Source organism: Dunckerocampus dactyliophorus, chromosome 1 (assembly GCF_027744805.1).
Source record: "Dunckerocampus dactyliophorus isolate RoL2022-P2 chromosome 1, RoL_Ddac_1.1, whole genome shotgun sequence".
In the NCBI taxonomy this organism is placed as follows: Eukaryota; Metazoa; Chordata; class Actinopteri; order Syngnathiformes; family Syngnathidae; genus Dunckerocampus; species Dunckerocampus dactyliophorus.
This window is the reverse complement of record NC_072819.1, coordinates 9,341,901-9,366,749: the sequence shown is the minus strand read 5'-3', so window position 1 is coordinate 9,366,749 and position 24,849 is coordinate 9,341,901. Positions and strand designations below refer to the sequence as shown.

Below are 24,849 nucleotides of genomic sequence, written 5' to 3'. Positions count from 1 at the left end.
TGAATTACTAGCGGTGTCTCGATCCGATATTGATATCAGATATCATATTTAAAAAAAAAATAACAGTATGGGATTATACAGCCTGCATCTAAAATCTCTGATATTGGCACATCAATACAAGCAGTCTATTCCAGTGTCCGCGCCAGCACTTCTATTCAACATGCAGAGACCATGTGGTCAGAACAGCGTGTGCTAGCATGTTTAGCAAGGAGTAGGAGGACTGATGTTGGGCATGTGGCAGTATTTTTCATTCAAGTCCGAAAAAGACGTCGTGACTGAGTGCAAAATTTGTCATGCATACGTTTCCCGTGGTGGCACAGAACCGGGGAAGTTTAATACGACCAACCTCATCAAGCATTTGAAGCAGGATTTTCACAACACCACGGCTTCCTGAAACATCCACCTCTGTTTGAAGCATTTGCAAAGTGTGAGAAACTCCCACGGGATGGCAAAAGGACATTGGCTATAACAGAAAAGAGCCAGCCCCTGTCGCAGGTGAATGTCGGGTTTAAAAGCTTCATTGAGCACGTCGAGCCTCGCTACATTATGCCTGTTGTGGATAAAACTATCCACCAAATGCATCAAGAAGTTAATGGGTCAGTTCTTCTCATTCCTACTGTTGCTATTAGTGTATACTCGGTTTGCATAATATCGCTTGATCAAACCTTTTCTAACATTCTACACAACTGAACAAGAAAAAAAAAGTATGTATGATTTGTGTTGATATCAGATCAACATCGGTATCCGCCAGTAATCAAAGCTGCAATATCGGAATCGTAAAAGTTGTATCAGGACACCCCCATGAATTACATTTTTATGCTGTTTACTTTTAACCTTTCCAAAGCGCCGGACCCCAGTACAGGGAGGAGTGTGTTTGCATTTGTGATGTGAGGGTAACTGCATAATATTTTTTTCGAGACATTTTTGGGGGGACAATTTAAAATACCATACATGTTTTTGCAATCACTAAATACAATTTAAAGTCCACAAATAACATCATACGGTGTAACTCCAGAACAGAACTGATGCACAGCTTAGGAAATAACACCTTTTGTTTGAACCCACCCCATTTTTCATGTGAGCAAAAGTACTGGCACATAGACTGACAGGTGTGTTTTGTTGCCCAGGTGTGCCCTATTGCATTACTTATTCAATCAATAAACAGCACTGAATGTCTACACCTGGTTTCAGATAGGGTAGGCTAGATTTTGCTTGTGTAGACTACATTTAGAGGTGAAAACAATATGAACAACAGAGAGCTGTCTATGGGTGAAAAACAAGCAATAAGACAGAAAATCAATCAGTAGCATTGTACAAACATTGGCCATAGAAGTACAACCATTTCGAATGTCCTGAAGAGGTAAGACTGTACTGTGTACTAAGTAACAGACGTCAGACAGGTAGACGAAGCAGTTGATGACAGAAACATTGTGAAAGAAGCAAAAAAGCCCCTAAAACAACTCTTAGTGACATCAGCAACAACCTAAAAAATTCAGAGACAAAAGTTTTATGGACTGATGATTTTTTTGAGGCTCATCTCTATATTTTTTGGCAAATTCCAACCTGATCTTCGTAGTCTTCTCGTTAATGAGTGGGTTCTGGTTGTAGCCACTGTACTTTTGTTTCTTCAAGGCTTCTATGAACAGTAGATAGTAATACCATCACTCCTGCCCTCTGCAGGAACGTACCGAACCATGATTATGGTTCATTACACCCCTACTATAGCCCTACTATACTGAAAATGACTGATATTACATGTAGCAGACTTAAATGTGGCGTATTTTGGAGAGAATTCCACGTCCAAGAAAGCTATGCCACTATCACTACAGATAGCAGATGTGATGTAATGTCCAAGACTGGCAAGGCTGGAGAGACACGCCTTCTTCCAGACAGATGATTATCTACAAGCAAATTGGTCCGACACAGGATGACAGACAAAACTCAATGGACAGGAAATGAAGATTGTTCTACTCCAAACAGGAAAAGGAGGAGGAGCGCTAAATACTCAGAATGCAGAATGTCATCTGCTTGAGAAGGAAGGCTATGATACAGTACTTTATGCTAGTGCTAAACGGTAGTAACAGGTGCCTCATTTGGCTGCTAAATGAATGCAGACTCAACTTCCTCCAACGAGTGCTTGAAGGTGATATTGTGCACATAATGTCTCCGTCACTTTCTAACACTTCCTGATCATCCACCAATCACAGTCAGGTGCATTCATGAACACCGGAATTCGGAACATCAACATTACAACGCAAGCATGTCATTACTGTGATATTTATGACAATTTGTTGTGGATTTTATTTCATATTGGCAAATGTATTACTTAGTTATCATTTTGTTGATATTATTGAAGTATTTAATTGACTATTCTGTTCAACTTGCATGTGACAAATTCCCGTAAAAATGAAAAGGCATTGTTTCTGGACAAAATTCGTAGAGTTTCCCTTTTTTAAGTACCAACTCGGGCACTGCTTAAGCACGCAAAGTGGTGATTTGCCACCTGTATCGGATAATATTAAACAATACCCAACCCTAATGGTAGGTGAATCGGGGTTGCCATGGTAACAACCTTCAGATTCGACAATTCTTCAGGAGAAGACACTGTGGTTTATTTTTCCTTCTAATTAATTCAATACACAAACACCAACACAAACACCAGAGTGACACTATTTCAGTAAAATAATTGGATTTTATGAGGACTGTTTGGTTTGGCCTTTGGTTTTCTGCAGCCGACCTGAACTGAATGGAAAGTAAACTCTCGTCAATTCATGGGCTGGGATGAGAGCTTCATGCCAAGCACAGCTATTAATCAAAGAAGAGCCCACTTGTGTCCTTAAAAAGACATTTTCCCCAAATGCCACAGGTCCAAAGAGCATTTCAGTCACATGTTCTACCTGCGATGGTGCTCATAAGAACAGTTTTCTACATCTCTTATATGCTGCTAAGAGTGTCTAGGGCTACGTTCACACTGCAGGATATGATGGCCAATCCTGATTTTTTTTTTGTTACAATCTGATCTTTTATGTGGTCGTTTACATCAGGGGTCCCCAACCACTGGGCCGCGGCCCAGTACCGGTCCATGGGTGGGGCCGAACCGGACCGCGGGAAGCATTCAGGTGCAATTATAAACAAAAAAAATACACTTGTAAATAACTACATCAAATTTTATGTAAATGCATATCAATTTCAGAAATAAGGGCCATTATTTTATTTAAAAAATAATATACAGTTACAAATACATAGGCATTTATATGTTGTTTGTTGCAAGCGGTGACCCATCCCACTTTGTTCGACGGTCCATGTGCTAACTTTCTCTCATGCCGCACAGATTTTTACCGTCTTTCTTTCACCTCGTATTTGGTCTTAAATGCTGATACCATGTGGGAATGCATAAAGGTAAGTTTTGATGACCTTTGATGACACGTCCAACAGCAATGTAATAATCTGTCTGAAAAACAAACTCCAGGCTTGTACTGGGGGATGGTGGGTCTGCATTCATTTTGTGCTTTTAATTTGATGTTGTTTATGTCTTAGTTTTACGCAATACATAATAAGATAAATTAGATCGCTATAATGTACGAACTCTCCCCTGGTCCGCGGGAGATTTGTGGAAACATTTGTGGGTTTACATTACCAAAAAAACGTGACTTGTAAATGTGAACGCACTACGTCCGGGAAGTGACGTACATACACAAAACAAAACGTCATGCACATTGCTGTAAGTTTACACAAGTAAACATTGCCACAGTTTGTGCTCTCCTTGGCTCCTTTGTGGCAATTTCAAACTTATTGTGCATCAGGAGTCAACAGTGTCTTAACCAAATGATTCAGCGTAGGACATTAAAAAGGAAGAGGGCAAGACTTTTGACTATGGCATTTCATAGAGAACTTGCTGCGATGTCTGTTCGGAGGAGCGTGTGGGTGGATGTTGGAGTGATGAGACAGTGATGAGAGCTGCTTCACTAACACTTTTTAAAAATCATTTTCAGATGACAGGAAGAAGTTTTGCCTACATCTGTGAATACCTTTATCCAAGTCTCACACAAGAAAACACGCCTTATGATGACATATACTGTAGGTAGGATATATGCGACCTGCAGTAGATCGGATACATATCAGATTTATATTTACATACGAACGAGGCCTGAGTCGCATTTAAAAAAATCAGAACTGTACTGTTGACATTGACATAGCCTAGGATAGCTTTACTATTACTTTAAACCACCAAGTAAATGCTGCAAAAGTAAATGTAAATGTATAGACTGGATAAAACAGATTTCCATTTGAATTAATTATTTTGAATTGATGGATTTACATGTCAATAATGTTGTCTAAATTGTTGTTTGCGGTTCTTACTTCACTAAGCAGACCATTGTACCTCTTGGTCATGTTCTTCTAACTCTTTGGAAAATAATTGTATATTAAATATGTCTATCAACTTTATTTAGGGTTTTACATGTCATTTTAGTCCAGTTTAATTCAACGTGAATACAAAAATTGGATTTTGGTGTCAAAATACCAATACCAAAATACCAGACTGTTTGATATGTTTCTACTAGGGGTGTGACAAGACACTAAGTTCACGAGACGAGAAGATACACAAGATTTGGTTCTACGAGAACGAGTTGAGACGAGATTTTAACTTTACTTTTAAGAAAAGTACAATGAAAAAAATCAAAGCAATATATTGGATTCTACTAGTATAATTTATACTACGTTTTACACTCTTCTGCACTCTGTGTGCAAGCTGCCCGCCTCCACCCACCGAGACAAAGAGACTGTATGACTGATAAAAGGGCCCACTCCATTCATGCCGTCGGTCTATGGAAGAAACGCGCCATGGTGCTAAAACCAATGCACAGAGTGAATCCTCTTCCTGCCTGTTCGGAGGCAGGAGATGACGAAAACAGACACACATGCACATGGCAATGTATTGAGGCCGGAAAAATCATCAAGTTCATTTTCAATTATTGTGCAATTAATTTATGTTTTTATTGTCGCAGGTCTAGTGCCCACGAGACAGTTTTTTTTCTGAATGAGAAATCAGGTGTCACCACAGGAATCCACAGCATTATGCCACAAAGTCAACAAATTCTGTTTGTAAAATGATGTTATAATGGCCAAATACAATCAAAAGCATTTTTTCAGCCTTACCTGTGAAAGGTAAGGTGAGATTATGTTTGGACTGTAAACCGGTTGGTACAATTCTATACAGAAGATGTATTAGGCATCTTCCCCATTCTCTCTTGCCTCATCCAATGTGGCGGTGAGAAACTCGCACATGCGGAACAAACCCACCTACTCGACTCAGTAAACCCATGAGCCCAGCATGACTCACTCAACATGTGAGCCCACGGCAGGTTCACGATTCACTTGTTGGCAACCTCATGATGGCGTTAGCGAGTGAGTCAAGTGAGTCTAGTGAGTCCAGGTTCACGAGTGCCCGGGTTCTTCGAGTCCTCAGCTCGGCGTTAGCGAGGCAGCAGCTCAGACAGGAACAGGAAGTGGAAAGGAGAGTTGATTTGAGGCAAGGAGCAGATCTGTTGCTTTTTCCATGGCGTTAATAATTTTATACAAATGCAACTAGAATAACAGTTACACAATTAATGCCATGTTACCTCGTTTCATTTTTTTATTTAGCTAGCGGCCAACTCTACAGTAAAGCATAAAGACATAAACATATAAAACTTGTGGGCTTTCAAAAAACGTTACCTGTATTAGCACGTATAGTAGAAGCTCAGTTAGCGTACCCCTCGGTTAGTGTTTGTTGAAAATTTTAAAAAATGATTGCCTCGGTTTGCATACATTTTATGGTTAGTGTACAATATACAGTATAATATATAATAATATAACACGCCTTAATAATATAATATATAATATATAATATATACACATCATGAGTCATAGATACACAGCATGAGTCTAACTGTGTTTTTAACTCATTCACTACCAAAGATGTAGTTACACATTTTTATAAACCCGAACGCCCGATCCCAACGTTTTTTTGCACGAGAGGCTAAAAGAAGTGATGACGCAACTCCCCACAAATGCATTTAGCTTCAGAGATATTTTAAGCCATAAAAACGGCCACTAGGTGGCAGAAGTGCATTTGATAAGAGCTCAGCAGAGATCATGTGGATGGAAGAATCACACATGACAGGAAGGAGGAAGTGCGAGAGTGTGGATGAGTGTAGCTTGCATAAGGTTACACATTGTAGGGACATTTTTAATGCATGCACACACACACGCACACACATAGTTCTGTTCCAAATGTGAAAATGTAAATAGTTCATGGTATTATATTTGTAAACAAATGGTTATTTTGATGTTTAAAAAAATACTTTTTTGTGTTGTTTATGTTGTGGTACAGTTGTTTAGATATTTGAGCTGTCAGAAAAGCAAAAAATATTTGTGTCAAAGTGAAAGTTATGCTTGAAATGTCTCTTTTTCACAAAAAGCTGGGTTTCTCCCTTTTCTAGTCGGAAACTGATGTTTTCCTGAAACTTGCCTATGTTCTACTGCTGATTACAGCTGAAAAAGGTAGAAACAAACGTTTTTCTCTGATGAAAGACGGGAGTCTAATCTTTCTAATCTTCTAATCTTTCTTGGTAGGTTCCATGTTTATATAGCGATAGAACACAATAGTCTGTGTGCCTTGAAAGATCACTCAAAATCGTCTAAAATGGCCGCTACTGATGGGTTTGTCTATTGAAAAATGGCTGGGATTTAATGAGTCAATGTATTTTTATCACAAAACATCACTGTTAGCAGACTAATAGCTTGCTAATACATGGAAACAAGAACCAGAAGTCAGGTCCGTCGCCCGTCTATGATGTAATCAGCACTTGACTCTGTAGTTCTTTGCTAACTAACACATTTACACCACAAGTCTTGGCTTTTGTTTTGATCACGACTGCAAAATAACCCACTATGGAGCCAGAGAAAGTTGCAAATGCCAGCATCTTGATAAAGACGGTGAGGAACACTATTTAATTCAATAAATAACTCATGACAAAACACAAAGGTGGTATCCGAGTGGATCTCGCTGCCTCATCGCCGTCTTTGTCAACAATCACGTCTTCTAACAAGGCAAAAGTTTTTGGAATTTCTGAAATTATTATTTAAAATGGGAAAAATTGACTCTGTTAGAGTACGTTTCCGTTAGAGTCTGACCTTCTGGAGCAGATTAATGACGCTAACCAAGGTTCCACTCTATTTATAATTTATTACCGATTTATAGTGAATGAGATGTGTTTTCTGCAGAAAAAATGGCATATATTTTTTTTTTTGACTGAAAATATGCAAATTTGCAGCAGGTTGAATGCTGAATTATCCACTGTCATGAAAGAGGGATGCGGTTTCCAGCTGCATAGTCTATGTGTGTTAATCTGACCTTTAAAAAGTCGAACGTGATCTAATTAATGTATTTAAATGTGTTTTATAAAGCTACTGGTTGTCTGGTTGACTTCTCAGCTGTGCTCCCATCTTAAAGCCACAACAATCTCTTTAAGAATGACACAAATCCATCCATGCTTTTTCAACCACTTATCCTGTTCAGCTCAACTAGAAAAATGTCAATTCCTAAAAAAAACATTTGAATGTTGACACTGAGCTGAAGTACTAGACTTTAATTAATGACACAACATATCCCCTGCTGCTACCGTGCAAATATATAATATCTACCCCCCAGAAGCAATAAAATGATAGTGCAAGCTGACTGAACGCCCGGCAGCTGTTACAATCCTCCATGACATTTTCCCCACATCTTTTATCTCCTTGCTGAAAAATATTTTCCCAATGTGAAGTAGGACTGAGTGAAGCATTAGCTTGCTTGTCCTGCATAAGACATATCATTTTGTCTTGATTAATTCTGTTTCATTTAAATATGGACTTGTTCCACATCCCAGCAAACCCTTAATTTGGTCAATCGTGTCTGTGGGTCTGTTTGGAGGTAGCTTGGTCTGGTGACTAGGGGGCGGAGCAATAAGGCAGGTGTTCGCAATCGGCAATTAATATCTTTAATAAGCCCTGCGTCCACAGCAGGAAAATGGCAGATTATTCCTCATCGTTTCCCCCGTGTTGATCTGGGCTTCTATTCTGTGTCACAACAGTGGTCCCTCGCACTTTGAATTTAATGGCTTCACTCTATCACAGTTATCGCAAAAATATAATAAATCACGCCATTTATAATATGGCCATAGAAACATATAATATGTAATAATATTGCCTATTATTAGCAAAACAATATGCATATTTAAGCAAATGTAAATTTTTTTTTGCTTAAATGAAGCATAAAAAATGAATATAAAAAATGGCAAAATGATGGGGTGTCACAAGACGCTCAGTTCACGAGACAAGACGATACACGAGATTGGGTCTATGTGAACGAGACAAAATTAGATTTCAACCCCCACTCACCAAGACAAAGACACTGTATGACAAAAGGGCTCACTCCATTCATGCCATTGTCCCATGGAACAAACATGCCAAGATGCTGAAACCAACGCACAGAACAAGAAATCTTGTTGCATTTAAACTCACAAGATCTTGTGACGCCCCTACTAAATGAACTAAAATACAAATATCAGGCATTCAGAAGACGCGTTCAAAGGCAATGATATGTAGTATTCTACACTGGTCTCTAGGTGTCAGTAATGTTACTGTAATGTTCGGTGAGACACACAAGCACCAGACTGGCAGGTTTGAATGATCTCACAACAGACACAATAGAGTAATCCATAACATGAGCTACTGTTGCCGCCGTAACCCACGCCAAACTCAACTCTGAACCCCTGACGTCACTTCCCGTCCACCCACCACTCAACCCCCGCAGGGAAAACATTTATAGCAACACACACAAACACAAGTCTTATTTATGTCTTACATTTTCTCTTATGTCAACTATATTGGGTAATAGAAGTGTAAAGGTGACTGCGGGGTGTTATTTAATGTCTAGAGTGTTCTCATAATGTTAAAAAAACTATTTAGAAGTTTGTAAACAGGTTTTCGGGTCTGGAACCAGTTCACTGCGATTAACGGGGGATTATTGTATGCTTTTTTTCCACACAAGTAGCACACTCTTCTCCACTTCTGATCTCTTTCTACTGTTTTAATTTTTCAAAGAAAAACATCAAACATTTGATCTCAGCTCCATCAAACTACTATCAAATATGTTCTTTTAATCCCCACTTCAACAAGACAGTCTTATATATTTTATATCCTATTCTTTGTAGATATTCTTGTATAGCCGCCTTGGAGGCTCACAGGGATGTCAAGTCTCCTATGTTGCAGCGGTGTAGGTACTTAAATTAGGCAGAAGGATGAGGCAACACTTTGCAACCAGGAACAAGCCTGTCACTTCCAGGATGGAAGTTACGACTTCCTGCTGGCGACTCAATGAAGGCACAAGAAGGAAGAAAAATGACAAGTATTTTATTGTCTTATTTCATGCTGATCTGTAGGTAGTAGACAGTACACACCCTCCAGTGCTTATTCACGCTGACCTTGATGGGAGCAAAGCAGGAGCATGAGGACTGTTTTTCTCTAGTACAGTCTGACACACGCACACACTCCAGAGTCACCATATAAAATAAATATTATGGCATACGCTGTAAAAATTTATTTTCCATGCAGCTCACTTAGCCCATCATCATTCCCATCCTCACACACAAAAAAATGCACAGCCTCGTCAAAGCAACAACGAGTTTGAAATAAAGGGAGGAGGATCTTGGTCTTCATCAGCAATACAGGGTTTCCCCTAGGTTTATAGTTTTTGGAGGGGGGTAGCGGGGGGTGGGTTTCACGTTCATAATAGAAAGCAATAGAAAGAGTCCCAAATAATCCATAAATCTTAGTTTGCACTGAACAGGAAGTCACTGTGTGCAGGTTTTAACATACTACAGTATGTTGCTGTTATGATTTTGGGGACTGAACCAGTTCCGGCTGCAAGGAAGTCAACCGAGGATAAACAGCCACAAAATCCCCAAAAACTGAAAAAAAATTAAAAAGGTGAGCAATGATGTGGAGATGGAGATTATGCGTGTCCTTGTTTGAAAGAGGATCATGAGGTGAGCGGAGCTGAGCCGAGCCAGCGTGCAAATCCCAGCATGCACCTGTGGCCTGAGACGCATCACACCCCACAAACACACACACATGTCCGTCATCCATCCAGACCCAGTGGCGCTTTAGCCGTGTTAAGCATTCTCGCTGCAGAGTGTCATTTAAGCACTGCAACACAACTCCAGAGGCGCCTGGGCTGGTCCACAAATATTGCATCGTGATACAGGATTGCCACACAACACTAGAAATCTTCTATCTTCTATCTGTCTTGTCTGATCTTTATTGTGTGTTTAACAAAAGCATTGCGCACAAATCGGTTGCAGTTTTCCCATACTAAAATACATTTGAACCACCACAGATAGATTTTTTTTAGATTTGACGCAACCCTCGCTCACAATCACAAGATAATGGGACTGTCTGTGTAGCTTGATGCCATACAGTAGATGGCATCGTAAGTGGCTGTCATGCGCGTTTCGGAAGCCTGAAAACAATAGTTGTAAAGGTTACGTCTATTTGTATAAATACCCATTAAACTGGATTTAACTAGGCCATATTTATTCAGACTTATAAATATGATCAACAACTTAAAGGTAAATATCACTACATCACTCAATAATCTTGTAAAAATAAATAGCATTGGTCTCAGTATCAATAATGGCCCTGCAGTTACTTTAAAATGTGCAGTATCGGCCATACCTAGCACGACTACAACCCTACTTTCTATTTGAAATTTTTCGGGATCATTGAATGATTTTGTGATTCTGAAAAACTGCCATTGACTGTCATTAAAATCCATCAAATCCCATTATTCCATTATTCCCAGCTATATATAAATGTAACAATATCAACAAAACAACAAAAACACATATCTGTGAAAATAAACATAAGAGACGAGACGTGGTTTCGTGTGTCGAAACCAAGATGTTTCTTAAACATAGGAAACATCGATTTTATCACGTTACAATCGATCCGACACCGGCACTACCCTTGATATCGATATGATCGGCATTTGAATCGAACTGCCCCCCCCCCCACCACCACCACCACCACCTCCAAGTAAATAAGCCAAATGACAGACGGTGTAGGCGTGACGCGCACACGCACGTCCCCGCGCAGCTCATAAGGTTGAATGACATGCTCTCGTGAGATGAACGCCTGTTGCAAATAAACTAAGCAACATTCCTAAGAACATGGAGTTTATCCTGTGAGGAAATCTGCGCACTTGTTGGACAGAAAACGACAACACACGCACGCACGCATACGCTCCTCTTTTTCCTACCTGAACAACGCGCCGCTCCATGCCTCGAACATCTCGTCTGCTTTAAACCCGATCAGCAGAGCCGACCGGAACTGAAATTGTCCCCTGGAAAGGCGCCTTGTGGAGAATTTGGTAATCACCTTTAATGGATACAATGTTCGCGAGGGTGAGAACGTCCGCGAAGGTCTGAAGAGGAGCAAGTGCATAACTAGTACCGCTCAAGTCCTGGTGCCGCTGACTCCTCCTACAGCGGACTCTGATCCTCTCTCTCTTTGGATTGGACAAGAACTCCATCTTGTCCCCGTCCACTACCAGCAGATAAAAGTTAAGACGGTCCCCACTCAAAATTTCAATACTTGTTTAAACGAGGCATTACGGTAAAGCCATGAGCTAGCCAGTTTCAAAATAAGAGCTTGGAAAATTAATATGTGACGCTCATTACTAGTACAGTACCTTTGGTTTCAGAAGAGCATATTCCCCAATTGACATATGTTGAATGCCAACAGAGGGATTTTTTTATTTCTATTTTTTATTTTATCTGGCGATTTCAGTGGGCTTTTATTCTGAAATGTAAATCAAAATCCTCATCATAGGACGGCTTTTTGAGGAGATAGCAAGATCTTGCTAGGTAGTAGCATGCAAACTGTTAGCATGGTAAGATTTTAGCCTTTATCCTCATATGAAATTGCATATATTCTGTTTACCTGCTTGTCTTTTTTATTTTTGGATATGAAACTTAAATGAGAGATAAATAAACAGAAAAGTGAAGCTTTCCAAATTGTGTCTTTACTAGCATTATTTTTAAATTGCATCTATTCCATTTACCTGCATGCCTCATTGCTTCACCTCAGCCATCTTTTTTAGTTTTTTTTTTTTATTCCTGGATATGAAACTTGAATGAGAGCTATCACACAGAAAAGTGAAGCTTTCCAAATTGTGTCATTTGTGAATTTATTTAGAATAACCTGTCTTACTTGTTGATAGTAGGAGAACATGTTATTGTAGTTGGCTATTAGTCATGATTTTTTTTTGTGAATTTTGTTGAGGCAAAATGTTTCAAATAAATATTGCACTTTTTCAATTTTTTTCTATTTACATTACATATTGCAGTATTTTTGCACAACTAGTGTTTATTAAATGCATCCAGTGGCATCACAAAAAGAAACATATTTTGGGCATTCATTACACAAAGTGTGACCTGACATTAGTTTTAGAGGAGAGCTGCTGCCTCTATTTGGTAGTGGTCATGAAGTGCTACACAATATCGGTATACAGTAATCCCTTGCCGCTTTGTTCAATTTCACGGATAAAAGTTGTAAATCACTACTAGGTTAATAAACCGCTGTTAATAAAGCAATTAAAGTGCATCAGCGACGTGAGTCTCTCTTTCCCCACAACAAGGGGCATTACAGTATTGACCAGTGCACATTGTCTCACACCAGGAAATAAACAGTGTCACTGTCTGCAACAAGCTCCAAAGAAGACAGCTTTTTTATGTGGAACAACTGACAGTTTGTGTGGCTCTTGTGAATGATTGTGACTGAGCTACGACTCAGTAATTAAAGTCTACACATGACAGCTTCATTGCTTAAAAAACGAAACTTTTTCGTGCATGACGCTTCTGCTTGAGTCGGCATTTTGGCCGCTATATGCGGTCAGATATTGACCAAGGGATACAAAATGGGTGGCCACTGGCCGCGTTAGACAGGTGACCGCTATACACAGGGTCTATAACACGCACATTTTCTGCAGGGGATTTTTCGGTGGCCGCTATAGGCCGGTGGCTGCTAAGACAGGTTTGACTGTAAATAGCCTAATCCGTTCCAAGATCTTCCCAAACTCACCCTTTGGCCCTTCAAAATATTCAAAGTCCACCAAATATGGTGGGAAAATATAAGAAAACATTAGCATAAAGATAGTATAAAATTAGGTAATAAATAAGATTACTGTAAATGAATAAAACTGAAAGGCGTCACCAAGTGTACAGTACTCTGTTAGTCTGAACTTGCACCGACTTAAAAAAAAAAAAACTTGCACCGACTTTAAATTTGCCAAAGTGAAACCCCTTTTTTATGTTTTCATGAAAGAACTGAAGCTGTACTTCAAATAAATATTCTCTGCTAATAACAAGAAAGCTATCAAGACTATAAATCTGTGCTCCCACTTCAATATCCTTAATTCAATTTAATTTTCATTGCTCATGTCCCCTGGTGTATCTTACTTTAATTATTATTATTATATTATTATCTTTATTTATTTAAAAAAAAAAAAATTAAATTTTATTTATCACTTTTCTGTTACGTTTTTATTTCTTGTGATTTATTTTATGTGTTTTTGTTATCCAACTGTTATTTTTCAATGCCCATGGTTTGATGCACTGTTAGTGTAATTTGTAAGGCATTAATAAAGTTGATTGAAAAAAAAAGCTGCTTTACGTTATATGGAATTTCTTACGTAATACGATGCAAAAACTTTACATAAATTCTTTACGTTCAGTGGAATTTACGTAAAAGGAGGTTTACGTTATGCGAGGTACTACTGTACATCCAAATTTAATAAGTCCAGTCCTGTGTGTGTTTTTATTCAAGATTCAAGAGTTTGACTGTCATATGCATAGTAAAACAGGCAGTTATACTATGCCATGAAATTCTTATTCTGTTCATTCTCCCAAGAAAAGAAAGAAAACACAAGAAAAAGAATAAGAACATGAGAAACATTAATACCAATAAATTAAGCAACAACAACAGAAGAGACATTAATATAGATAAATAAATAAATAAATAAATAAATAAAGTGCTATGAGTGTGTGCGTGTGTTGCATGCAGCGTGTGTGAGTGTTTCGTTGAGCAGTCTGATGGCCTGTGGGTAAAAGCTGTTTGCCAGCCTTGTGGTCCTGGACTTCAAACTCCTGTAGCGTCTGCCGGACGGTAGGAGTGTGAATAATGAGTGTTGTGGATGTGTGCTGTCCTTGATGAGGTTGTGTGTTCTGCGTAGGACTCTAGATTTATAAATGTCTGTCTGTAGAAGCAACTAAGGATTTTGGTGGACATGCCAAATTTCCTCAGTCTTCTCAGGAAGTACAGTCTCCTTTGGGACTTCTTCATAATTTGTTGGGTGTTGTGAGACAAGGTGAGGTCCTCGCTGGTGTGTGTGCCAAGGAACTTGAAGGTTTTCACCCTCTCCACCTCAGTCTCATCAGTAATCAGGGGTTTATGCAGCTCCTTTTCCCTTGTTCTTGGGTCGATGATCATCTCTTTAGTCTTATCTGTATTGAGAAGAAGATTGTTATCACGACACCAAGCTATGAGGTCCGCCACCTCTTTTCTGTATGATGTTTCAACACCACCAGTGATCAGGCCGATGACTGTAGTGTCATCTGCAAATTTAATGATGCTGGTGTTGTTCTGGGAGGCCACGCAATCATAGGTGAAGAGCGTGTAGAGGAGCGGACTCAGCACACACCCCTGTGGGGTCCCAGTGCTCACAATTCTTGAGCTGGATGTGCGATTGTGGACTGACTGACTGGGGCCTGCCTGTTAGAAAGTTAAACACCCAGTTACAGAGGGAGGGTGACAGGCCAAGTGTGAGGAGCTTATTTGTGAGTTTGTGGGGGCGGACTGTGTTAAATGCAGAGCTATAGTCTATAAATAGCATTCTGACATATGTGTCCTGGCCCTGTAGGTGAGAAAGGGCTGTGTGGATGGCAGTGTTGACTGCATCATCAGTGGACCGGTTCTGGCGGTATGCAAACTGTAGAGGGTCCACAGTTGCCGGGATGCTCTTTTTGATGTGGGTCATGACTGTCCTTTCAAAGCACTTCATAACAATAGGAGTGAGTGCTATAGGGCGATAGTCATTTAAGCAGGTCACGTTGCTCTTCTTGGGTACGGGCACTATGGTGGTGGACTTAAAGCAGGTCGGTACAGATGCTTGTGCAAGCGACAGGTTAAATATGTCAGCAGGCACATCAGCTAGCTCTGGTGAGCAAACCCGAAGTGCACGTCCTGAGATGTTGTCTGGCCCTGCTGCTTTTCGTGGGTTTGTTTTGTTCAGAACCCTGCGCACATCTGCTGATGTCACCATGAGAGGTGAGTCCTGTGTGCTCCCCAAGTCCAGCCACCCTCTCTGCTCATCAGGAGTTTGGGTGTCAAAGCGGGCGTAGAATTCGTTCAGCTCATCTGGAAGTGTGGTTTGGCTGGATGTGGCTACGCTACTCCGCTGTCGATAGTCTGTGATGTGCTGGAGCCCCGCCCACATGCGCCGAGGGTCTGAGGTGGAATAGTAGCCCTCCAGCTTCTGTTTGTACTGTCTTTTGGCCTCTCGTATGGACCTCCTCAGGTCATATCTGGCCTTTTTGTAGTCCTTAGCGGTGGCCATGACAAATGCAGTCGAACGAGCACGTACAGTAGCTTAGCCTTTACATCACAGTTCATCCACTGTTTTTGATTAGGGTATTTTCTGTAATACTTGGTGGTGGTAACAGTCTCTATGCATGTGCTAATGTAGCCAGTAACAGTGGAAGCATATTCATCCAAATCAACAGTACAATCTTCCCTCCCCGCTGCAGTTTTAAACACATCCCAGTTTGTGCAGCCAAAGCAGTCCTGAAGTACTTGATCAGTTTCTTCATTCCACAATTTAACAGCTGTACTTACAGGGGGAGCTTGCTTGAGGAGTTGTCTGTATGTTGGATAAAGGAATATGGAGATGTGGTCGGCAATAAAATAGAATGAACAATAAAATAGAAAAAAATAGAAAAAAACGGGCGAGTGCGACAGAGACGTCTGCCACAGAGGGCGCCATCTTGCATTTATCGCTCCCCCTCTGATGCATTGAAAAGCCGCATGGCGTGGGAGAGGAATAATTTGCTCAGTCTTTCAGTTGAGTAGGGCAGTGATAGTAATCTACCACTGAAACTGCTGTTCTGTCAGGAGATGATGCTGTGCATCGGATGATGCTGGTTGTCCATGATGGAAAGGAGCCTCCCCAGTGTCCGTTGCTCTGCCACAGATGTCAGGTTGTCCAGCTCAGTGCCAATGACAGAGCCTGCCTTCCTCACCACTTTGTTCAAGCGTGTGGAGTCCTTTTTCTTGAGGTTGGTCCCCCAGCACACTACTGCATACAGGAGGGCACTAGCTAGCACAGTCTGATAGAAGATCTGCAGCAGCTTCTTGCATACACTGAAGGACGCCAGCCTTCCGAGGAAGCACAGACGGCTCTGCCCTTTTCTGCACAGATCATCTATGTTGGCAGTCCAGTGCAGTTTATCATAGAGATGCACTGCCAGGGATCTGTAGGTGTGAACCACCTCCACACAGTCCCCTTAATGAGAACAGGTACTGGGTGTGTCCTGTTCTCCTAAAGTTCACCACCATTTCCCTGGTCTTGGTGGTGTTGAGGTGCAGGTGGTTTGTGTTGCACCAGTCGACAAAGTCCTGGATCAGTTTTCTGTACTCATCCTCCTGGCCATTCCTGATACACACCATGATGGCTGTGTCGTCCGCATACTTCTGTACATGGAAGAGCTCAGAGTTGTACAGAAAGTCGGGCATGTACAAGGTAAACAGAACAGGAGTGAGCACAGTTCCCTGCGGTGCTCCCGTGCTGCTGGTCACAGTGTCAGACCTGCAGTTACCCAATTGTACGTACTGAGGTCCGCCAGTCAGGTAGTCTGTGATCCATGCCACCAGGTGTGATCATACTGTGTCAGTTTCTCCCTGAGGAGCTGAGGCTGGATGGTGGTAAAGGCTCTGGAGAAGTCCAAAAATGTAATCCTCACAGCACCACTGCCTCTATTCAGGTGAGCAAGAGATCGGTGGAGCAAGAAGATGATGGCGTCCTCAACTCTCACTTTCCCCCTTGAGCCTTGAAGTCTCCCAGTAGAAAAAGGGAATCCCCCAGTACTCCCTTTAGGGACTCCAAAAAGTGCGGGTATTCTGAACTGCTGTTTGGCGCGTAAGCACAACAGTCAGGAACCATCCCCCCACCTGAAGTTGGAGGAAACTACCCTCCCGTTCACTGAGTTAAACTCCAATGTACAGGCCCTGAGCCAAGGGCAAAAAGAATTGCCACCCCTGCCCATCGCCTCTCACTACCAGCAGTCCAGCTCCTCTCGAGAGGACTGGTTCCAGAGCCCTTGCTGTGCGTTGAGGTAAGTCCGAATATATCTAGCCGAAACTTCTCCACCTCTTGCACCAGCTCAGGCTCCTTCCCCACCAAGGAGGTGAATATTCCACGTAGTAAGAGCCAGCTTCTGCAGGTGAGGATCGGACCGCCAAGGTCCCCGCTTTTGGCTGCCACCCAGCTCACTGTGCACCCGACCCCTTTGACCTTTCCCATGAGCGGTGAGCTCAATGGAGGGGGATCCATGTTGTTTCTTCGGGCTGTGTCCGGCCGGGCCCCATGGGTGTAGACGCTCGCCATCATGCCCCACCTCTAGGCCTGACTCCAGAGGGGGGCCCCAGTGACCCCTGTCTGGGCGAGGCAAAACTCGGTCCAACTATTTTTCTCTTCATAGGGGTCTGTTGAGCCACTCTTTGTCTGGTGCCTCACCTAGTACCTGTTTGTCATGGGTGACCCTACGAGGGCATAAAAACCCCTGACAACTTAGCTCCTAAGATGATCAGAACACGCAAACTCCTCCAAAACAATAGGGTTATATCGCAGGGAGGAGTAGACCAAAAATATGCACATTAAAACAAACGTATTTTCTGCCTAAATTAAGCAATGTCAAGCATAAAAATGGCTAAATAAACTAAAATACAAATAGGTATTAAGCAGCCGCATTAAAATTGTGAATTTAGTGAACTGTCAGGTGGGGCGCGAGACGCAGTGACAACTCCCAATATTAGTGCAGACCTGCCAACAAATATGAATTTGTCGTACCCAGTATTCAATTTGACTCTTGAATACGCTTGTATGCCTCACTGCTATCCATTTTGTTGCATTTCACTGGTTGCAGTTTTGCGTTCAGTCTGTAGAGTACAGATAAATAAATAGATATTATCAGTTTCTCAATAGTATTTCAAATCAGGGGGATGCAAAAACATTTCTGTCCTCCGGTGGAGGCATAACAGAAAATAAATGAGAACCACTGCCCTAACCTAACCCTATAATCCCTAACCCCAACCCTAATCAAAACATGATTTTACAGGCCAGTAGCATGACTATAATTTGAAGGTCAAATGACTCCATATGGTTGCTTTCATCACCTGTAGTTGGCTTTTAGCTTAAAGGAAAAGGAAAGTCTTTTGTCCAGCATAAAAGGACTGCGAGTCCAGGGGTTAAACATGCTATAATTAACCCTCCGCAGATAGGAGTACATTACGGTTATACACTGAGATGGACTGTATGTGCCAACCTCCTCGTTTTCATGACAAGCAACTGCCTCGTCCATCATCTCCAGCAGCTGAGTAACTCTCAGTCGGGCGCAAGCTAACATATGTCATTATTTACCACAATCACAAGCGTCATTAAAGCACCGCCATTTGTCAACCAGCACTGAGAATGCCAGGGTTCCATGCCCACTCACTGGCTACAGGATCCCATTGTGAGGCCGGGATTGGTTTGTTTCCTCCATGCGTTCACGAGTGTGTATGTGTGTGTGCATGTGTGTGTTCATTAGCAGGGTTGACAGATAGTAACATGACCAGACCAGCTGGCAGAAAGTAACCGCAATCTGCTGCTTCCTTTCGCTGACACAAACATACACACATAAATACTTGCAATGCTAATGTTATTGTCCAGGATACACTCACTGGCCATTTTTTTACATATATATCAAAGATAATAATAATACTTACTTTTCACTGTTATTTTATTTGTTAATTGAACATGTTTTTAGATTACGTTATTTTGCTACGTAATAACTAATAAATTAGACACTGTACTTTTAACCAAATACAGACAGGTTTGACATTTTAATCAACATTTTAGAGAAGGTTAGGTGACTTTAATAAAAGCCCCTCTGTGCAAAACATTTCAGTCTGTTTTTTGGGTAAATCACAGTATTGAGACAACCCTGAACAAGGTCTTAAACAATCTCCGAGTCAACATTATGTGCAGCATTTGACGCAAGGGTCGACCAGGGATGTCCAAATGTGGCGCAGGGGCAGTTTTCTCCCTTGCTTTGTCACCTATAACACAAAGGTATGTGGTTGTTTTATTCAGATAGCTTAGCACATATTGACCTATGTTGGATTGGTTTAGCAAAATGTATCAAATGTACAAATGTATCATGTACCAAGATCTACATGATTGTGTCTCGTGGTGACCCAGGTCCAGGATCTTCTTTTTAGATGTATTTTTGAGGCTAACTCCTGGACGGTTATCGGTTCTGAATTAACCAATTAAACAGACAAATCACTTCATCAACTGAGAATGGCCATGCACCACCACCCACAGAATCAAGAAAGACCTATAAATCTTTCAATTCTTTCAGTGACCGGGCCAGGTGAGGTTTCGCAGCAGGCTCTACACATTTACTGTATGTGTATAGTTGTGAGACAAAGAGATACAGAAAGTGATTTAAATCACCTAACCCTCCACTGCTTCCATAGAACTGTCTCCTTCATGGCTCCTGACAACGCAACTATGATAAGTGAATTTTAATTAAGGCAATATTGAGAATTGTAATAAATTATTTTAATGGCCTGCAAATGGGTTTGGTTCTCCATGGCGAGAACGATTGAGAGAGAGTGAATGTGTGTGAGCGTGTGTGCGTGCGCTAGCTGTCAATTAGAGTCAAATGGTGAACCGATGAAGACATCGCGTCCTCTCCACAAATATTCTTAGCCAATAAACATGAATGATAACCTTAATAACCAAAACACTGCGAAACACAAAAACAAATGCAAACACCCAAAGTCCAATAAAATATCACTTTTCTTTGTTAGCTTTGTCATTTTAACAACAAGTCTTGAGTCAAGTTTCAAGTAAAGATGTGCAAGTCCAAGTCAAGTCTCAAGTCAACACAGAGTCAGGTCCGAAGATATTCAAGGTATATTTATTTTACCGAAATCACTTTGTGCGTATGTGTGCGTGCATACAACTTTCTACCATTCTTCAGCAGTCTGGCGCCACGCCTGTATGCCACACCCTCGTTTCACCTGATTGGACATTAATAGATGCAATTCAATGAGGAAGAGTCTGTGGCAAAATGTGTGGTCTTGGTGGAAATGATATAGCAATGGTCATGTTAGCTGAATACTTTGAATGGGGAAACATTTTACTCAACACATTCACTGAAAATCTCAAATATTTTGAAGTTATCAGACTAAAGTCCGAGTCAAGCCATAAGTATTAGAATGATAGCAAGAGAGCAAGATTGTTAAGTGACACTTTTAAAAAGTAAGTTAGAGTGTACCCCATGAACGTGATAGCCACTTGTAGCTCGCCCGTGGGACAAAAACAAGCTAGCTAGCTGCCAGGCAAAATGTGTAAACGAAGATGTCACAAAGTCGGATGAGATTGAAACGTGAGTGATCACACACGCTGGCATAGATAGGCTTAGCCTGCGACAAGCTGTCGTCAATTGACTGCACTTTTTAAGGACCATTTTTCATTCTCTCGATAATAAGAAACAAAGTGAATATCAACACAAGACCCATCCCGTACTTTTATCTGGTCGCACATATGCAAGTGCCAACAGGGCAGACAGGCGATTCCTGTGCACGTTTATCAAAGTAAAGTGCAGTGAAACATTTTTATGATATTTTAAATTGTTTTCAAACTAATTGTGGTCAATATGTGCGTAAATAATAACTGTCATCACACAGGTTTACCCCCACCCTGCTTTGTATCAAAGGCCCATCTTCCCTGAGCTGCTGTGACACAGTCCCTTGGAGTACAGTAAGGACATGTACTTGTATAGCGCTGGAAAGTGCAGAGCCTCTACTTTCAGAAACTAATTATTGAAATGGTGCAAACAGTTTGTGATTTATAGTAGTTAAATTTATAGTAGCAAATCCTGTCACCGGCGACAGCTTTGAAAAGTAGGGCAGGTCGGATTAAAAAATAGAACGGACGGGCCATAGTTTGCCATCATGAACTATGGAAAGCAACTTAAACATGAATTCTATCTGTAAGGACATACAGTATATGCACAGCATAGCTGCTGTATGGCAATCGCTCCTCAACAGTTGCATTTCACAAAATGTCATAATTGTAAAAACTAATCCATTCATCTTCTTCCACTTATCTGAGGTCGGATCGCGGGGGCAGCAGCCTAAGTAGAGAAGCCCAGACTTCCTCCTCCCCAGCTACTTCTTCCAGCTCCTCCCGACTGATCCTGAGGCATTCCCAGACCAGCTGAGAGACATAGCCTCTCCAACATACTGTATCCTGGGTCTTCCCCGAAGCCTCCTACCGGTTGAATGTGCCCCAGAACACCTCCCCAGGGAGGCGTCCGATAGGCATCCTTACCAGATGCCCGAGCCACCTCATCTGGCTCCTCTCAATGCGGCGGTGCAGCAGCTCTACTCCGTGTTCCTCCCAGAAGACAGTGCTTCTCACCCTATCTCTAAGCAAGAGCCCAGCCACCCTACAGATGAAACTCATTTCGGCTGCTTGTCCTGGCTATCTTGTCCTTTCAGCCACTACCAAAAGCTGATGTCCAGAGGTGGGGGTAGGAACATAGACCTACCGTTAAATTGAGAGCTTTGCCATTCGACTCAGCTCCCTCTTCACGACAACGGGCCGATGCAGAGTCCACATCACTGCAGGCGCCACACCAATCCGCCTGCCAATCTCACATTCCATCCTTCCCTCACTTGTGAACAAGACCCCGAGGTCCTTAAACTGACCCTGACCCACAGATGGCGCTCCATCCTTTTCCGGGCGAGAATCATGGACTTGGACTTGAAGATGCTGATTGTCATCCCAGCCGCTTCACACTCGGCTGGAAACAAACAGTTTGCAGTACTTGGTATACTTGTATACCGGTATGTCACAGTATACTTGGAGTATAAGGTACTCCAAAGTAATCCACAAAGTCAAAATCAAGATGTGTCATTTAGTTCATGCAATCATTCCTCTACACTGTGCAAGTGTAACTGTAGAGACTACAGTACATTTGCACAGTGCACGTGTGTGTGTGTTTGTGTGTGAGTTGGAGGTGGGAGGACGAGCAATGATATAAACAAGCGCCTCGCAGTGTAGCCACCTGTATTGCATTCACTCCTCCTCAGTTACATTTCACAAACTTTCATAAAAATACAATTAAAAAAATGAGCGTGACCTTTGCATGCCCCATTGATGGAAGTAGATGGACTGCATGTAGAACCAGGGTGTACAGGAAATGTCCCTCCTTTGGGGCGATAAGGGATTATCATCATCGTCTTCTTTTTACAACCGTAAAAAAGCTTCAACTCCTTTGGTTGCATTTATCAAGCCTTATCAGTTGGTCCCTTTTGACTGTAAAATGAGGGATTAGAACAGCTTTATTGTAGTCGGTAAAAAGCTCTCCGTTTTGGCTGATAGTGTTCAAAAAAGCTCTTTTCCTCCGCAGAGGTCGTCTCAAACACCACCCGGCACCAGAATGGACTTCTCTTGTCGTCCTATTTGTGACGATGAGATGAAGATGAAGATGGCAACTTTGCCATCACGGCAGACGCAACATTCAACCGGAGAGTCTCATGAAAGAGGGGAAAGGTTATCTTTGGTGCTGGTCTTTCAGGAGGGTCCCCACATGGAGGACAGCGGTGGTGCTAGGATTTAATTTACATGCTAATTATAACGCCTGGCTAAAGCACGGCAGAGACGCCGCTAAATCTAGAGGCTGGCAGGAATTAGCATACTGGAGTGATTATGATTAGACCCGCCCTGGACGTGAACAGCAATTAACCGCAATCAGAGCCTGTCCCTTTACTTCCCCACCACTCCCCATTAACTCTCACCGCCCTCACCCTCTCAGCCTGATTACACTTAGGGTGCATTCACACCAGGATAGTCTGGAGGATTTGGTTCAATTGGGTGGGGAGGGTGGGGAATGTCGAGAAATGTCACACAGGTTTGGCTTACACGCACACTGTAACACCGTCACATCATGCAGTAACAACAAGTGCTCAGTTGGGGGCCCAAGTGATTGTATTGGTATTAGCGCTGTCCAATGATTACAAATTAAAATTAATCACAGTTTAATTAATCATGATTAATCAACATTTGACACTTTGTGTGAAATATGCCAATTTTTGCCGTATTTCATGAACAGAAAGATAAATTACAGGACACAATTCTAATATACAGTTGTACTGTATGTATTAACAGCTGAAAATGAATTGAAAATTTAAATGAAGCTAGAAGATAGCACACTTGTCACACAACCGTGGGAGACTCGTACAATACGCTCTGGATGTGAACGCGTCGCTCACCGGTGAAGCCGGTCACAGCCGCTCGTCGCCGCCTGTGTGCAGGGTTTGCTACGCGTTGGCGATGAGTTTTGCCAGCCGCAGTTGTTTGTCGGCTCCCATGTGTGGCACCCATTATTGTGAGCTATGAAGAGTTGCGTTCCAAGACACATCACATGTTTTGAGTGTTGACGTGTTTTCTGGGATTTCCGAGCATACTTAGATACAGCAAATTCTACTTCTGCAGTAAGACTTAAGTTAGTCATAGATAAGAATATCTACTTACTGTTTTTTTTTGTCTTTCTGTTTATTTAGACCACACACGTATAATAAAGATGTTGCTGTGATTTTCTAAGTATCGGTGAATGCACCTCGCTGTCGTCTCGTGACAAAACCCAGGACGAGCTGACTATAATCGTATGTATGGTGTTGGAATTGTACTGCTGTTGATGTGTTCTTGTCAGAATAAAGTTATTAAAGAGCGGCAGACTATGTGTGATTGTGTGGGGACGCTATTGTGGCTCCGCCTGCTGTCATAACCTGATGTGCATGTTAAAATGTTAATGTCGTTAATGAAATAAATGAGTTACCGCCGTTAACGTGCTATTTTGACAGCCCTAATTGGTACAGATGAGACCAATACACTAGGACAGAATAAGAAGGTGGCCAAGCACGGTGTTGCCATTTTTTTAGTTTTTAAATTTTTACCTTCACCACGGAAGCAGGAAATTTATCCCGGAACTATGCACCTTTGGACCATGGGAACTGGGGCCAAAAGTAAGTTCCTGGACTGCCTGTGAATATTCTCATTCATCCAGGACATTGTATTCTCCAGGCATTGAACAGATCCAGACTGTCTTAGAAGACGTTTCGCCTCACATCCGAGCAGCATGTGACTAGATAGGACAGCTCTAGTTTGAGGAGATGGTGCAGGACCTAAAGAATTTATCCTCTAAAGGTAGAGGCACACCTCAAACAAGAACGATTTCACTCTTTTGTGGTGAAAAACGACAGTCGTTAAGATACTGTGGAGTGAGGCCTCTGCCAGCCAGTGCCAGTCGTTCGTGTGGAATCACCCTCGTTAGCATCCTATCAGCGAAACCAAGCGTGTTTGTTATTTGTTTGATTCTAAATTATTGAATCGTTTAGGTCTTTACCTTGTAGGGTAAATACTTTGGATCCTAC

General features: G+C 41.8%; 1 protein-coding gene across 13 annotated transcripts in view; it reads right to left on the bottom strand.

Moving 5' to 3' along the window:
- The window catches only part of dmd (dystrophin), a 235,406-nt gene that overhangs the window by 206,184 nt on the left and 4,373 nt on the right, over window positions 1-24,849 (bottom strand). The window lies entirely within an intron of this gene.